This window comes from Benincasa hispida, unplaced genomic scaffold (genome assembly GCF_009727055.1).
Source record: "Benincasa hispida cultivar B227 unplaced genomic scaffold, ASM972705v1 Contig189, whole genome shotgun sequence".
In the NCBI taxonomy this organism is placed as follows: Eukaryota; Viridiplantae; Streptophyta; class Magnoliopsida; order Cucurbitales; family Cucurbitaceae; genus Benincasa; species Benincasa hispida.
In genome coordinates, this window is record NW_024064458.1 from 765,978 (window position 1) to 769,316 (window position 3,339).

The 3,339-nt window shown below is 41.6% G+C and overlaps 1 non-coding gene across 1 annotated transcript; it reads right to left on the reverse strand.

The window, feature by feature from the left end:
* Positions 1-319: 319 nt before the first annotated feature.
* Positions 320-425, reverse strand: LOC120069063. Its single transcript, XR_005479433.1, has one exon. It is a non-coding gene; the product is annotated as a small nucleolar RNA R71 (small nucleolar RNA).
* Positions 426-3,339: the final 2,914 nt, after the last annotated feature.

Below are 3,339 nucleotides of genomic sequence, written 5' to 3' on the forward strand. Positions count from 1 at the left end.
GGGAATCATGAGGCATGCACTTGACGGAAGTAGATTTGAAATGAAACCAGTGATGCTGCAGATGATCCAGGTTGCAGGTCAATTCGGAGGAAGGCGTGGCAAGGATCCGCACGCCCACCTCTGAATTTTTATTGAAATGTGCAATACTTTTGTGTTCCCGAACATCTCTGCTGAAGAATTTCGATTAACGTTGTTCCCATTTTCTCTCTGTGATCGGGCTAGGAAATGGGCTTATTTGCTCGAACCAGAAGAGATCACTTCTTAGGAGCAGATGGTGGAGAAATTCATGAAGAAGTATTTTCCACCTATCGAGAATGCAAGACGAAGGAAGCTTATTACTAATTTTGAACAAGACATAGACGAATCGCTCAGTGATGCTTCGGGAGGTTTAAAAGGTTAGTCGAGGATTGTCCACATAATGGGTTACCAGATTGCTTGCAGATGGAAATTTTCTATCAGGGTTTGAATCTCGCTTCGTAGACCGCTACCAATGCGGCAGCTGCTGGTGGTCTACTTGACAAAACATACGATGAGACAAAAAATATCCTGGACCGCATCTCCAAGAACCATGAAGACTGAGGGAGAGTGACTGATAACTTATAGAAATACAAGTTATTTATGCCACCTTATCTAGATATTCCGGCCAAAAGTTAGTAAATATGCGCCGATTGTATGAAAATTAGCCTAGTATTACAATAATTTTAAATGTTTGCAATTACACCCACTAACACCATAAAGATGGAAGACAAGCCGGTTACTCTGTTTTGCATGAGACCAAGTCATTGCTTGTGCTTAAGGCTCACGAGAAACTGTTCAACGCATCTCTGTCACATTGCGCCCGTCAATCAACAATGAAGAGACGATTACCGCAATGGCGGCGCAATGCGATAGTCGATCCAGAGCTGTGTTTCAACCGCATGCGGTAATAAAAACACCACCGCATGCAAACCCATGATCGAAAGATGCAGTTGAGCAACGCAAAAGCGGAGGATTGAGACACTGTATAACCTGTCTCTTATACACATCTAGATGTGTATAAGAGACAGGTGCAAAGATCCCTGCTACCGGTGGGGCAAGCCTGAGAGGGAAGCTCTTCCTACCATCAAATCCATCCTTTCCAGCAAGCAGATCTCCATCGAATCAGTGCCAAAACATTGGCACTTGTTTGTATCTGTTCTATCTCTTTCATCGTTGTATTTCATGTTTCCTTTTTTTTTCATTCACAAACCATGTATCAAACACTTAATAGACATATTAAATGTTTCGATAGCTTTCATTTACCATCTTCTGTCTATTTCCGTTCACCCATCAATCACTTTCTTCATGATGTCTTCTTAATTCCCTGATAAGCAATATGAATTAACTAAGTACTTAATCTGTGTTAAAGATATAAATGCACCAAGGCATGCTAGACGGCATTTTCACCTATGAGAGTAGAAGTGAAGATGCCATTCTGATCTATTGAGAGAAGGTCAGAAGAATGTGTTAACTAAAGCGAGTAGTACTTCCAACCATGGAAGTAACCTTGCGTTCATTACGTTAGTCTCTGTTTCACCACAGACATGTGGGAGCGCGACTGATCACTGAAAGGTGTACGCCAAGAGAAGAGCGAAATAGCATTTGTAGCTTCAACGCAATTGAGAACTTGTGTTGTTTATATTATTTGTCTTTCTCTTTCTATCCTGTTCATAAGACTTGCCGCCGCATTCCACGTCTTCGCACACTTTTCACAGCCAGCCTTGACCCCAACATCTTGTACATGAAGCTTGTATCTTGTATCATCTAGCTTAGGTTTATTGTATTTCATTTTATTATCGCATCTTTACCGCTTTACTTTATTTTATCGCAATTTATATACCAGCACAAACACATTTTTAAAGATTGAAAACTTGGTCGCATATATCATGAACATACCACAATAAACTAAACCAGTCCCCGTGTTCGACTTCGGATCACATTGAGAAACTTGGGATGGAATTACACTTGGTTCTATCATAAGGAAACTTGTGACAACGCATGGCATACTACGTGAACACCCATCATTAACGCATATCTAGTGGTAGTATCACATCATTTTGAGCAGTCTGACGGTTTTGGTTAATGGTTAATTGTTTGAATATTTTTATGTTATGTGCAAGACAGATCTTTTTGTACTGACTGTTCAATGCAGAGAGCAGTCTGACGGCTTATGAGTGCTAAGTGATCTGGTAATTCTAAGCTGACCCAGAGATCAAGTGTATTCTTCGCGCAGAGCCATCGAGCTAAATTAATTGGTGAAGAAGTATGGTTGATGATAATGTGGCACCTGCTGGAAACCAGAGGGGAGATTTGCCAATGCAAGATCTCGTTTTTCTTGCTGCTGATCAGAACATCCCTATAAGCGAATATGCGACGGCAGATTTCTATAATTTTTCACCAGGAATATCAAGACCAGTAGTCGAAGGGAATGAAAGCTTTGAAATAAAACCTATTATGCTACAAATGATTCAGAATGTGGGGCAATTCGGAGGATTCCAGGGAGAAGACCCACACGCACATTTGACAAATTTTGTGGACATATGTATCGCATTCTCTCTGCCTGATTTAACTCAAGAAAGTTTTAAACTATACCTATTCCCGTACATATTGCGGGAAGAAACAAAGAGGTAGGCCCAAGCATTAGAGCCAGAGGAAATTAATGGATGGGAGCAGTTGGTTGATAGGTTCATGAACAGATTCTTCCCTCTGTCTGTCAACGCAAAAAGGTGGAGGAAGGTTTTGAATTTCAAACAAAAGGGTTATGAAACCTTGAGCACCACATGGGTGCGATTTCGGTAGTTAGTGAAGAACTGTCCGCATATCGAGATTCTTGATAGTATTCTGATGGAAACCTTTTACAATGGCCTCGACCAATCAACGCAAGTAGCTGTCGATGCCTCCGCATAAGGAGGATTAATGAATAAGTCATATACGGAAGCAAAGAACATATTGGATCGCATCTCACGACATTCTAACAAATGGATTGATACCGGGCTTGAAATAAGAGGTCAGGAGCAAGAAATAGTAGAAAGGGCCGATGTGCCAACGGACACAATGAACGCATTGGTCGAATAAATGACCACAATGACCTCGCTCCTCCAGATGGTGGCTAATCCGCAGAGAACTCTCTCTCAAGGAACAGTGCAGGTTAAGGTGGTGACTCATGAGCCCACAGTGGATTGCACTCAATGGAGAGAGGTACATCCGATAGACGTCTGCCCATGGAATCAACATCCCGTATATGCTATGTATGAAAAATCAGGGGGCAAAAACCATAACCCTGGTTAGGGGGGTCACCTAATTTTTGGTTTAGATGAGAAT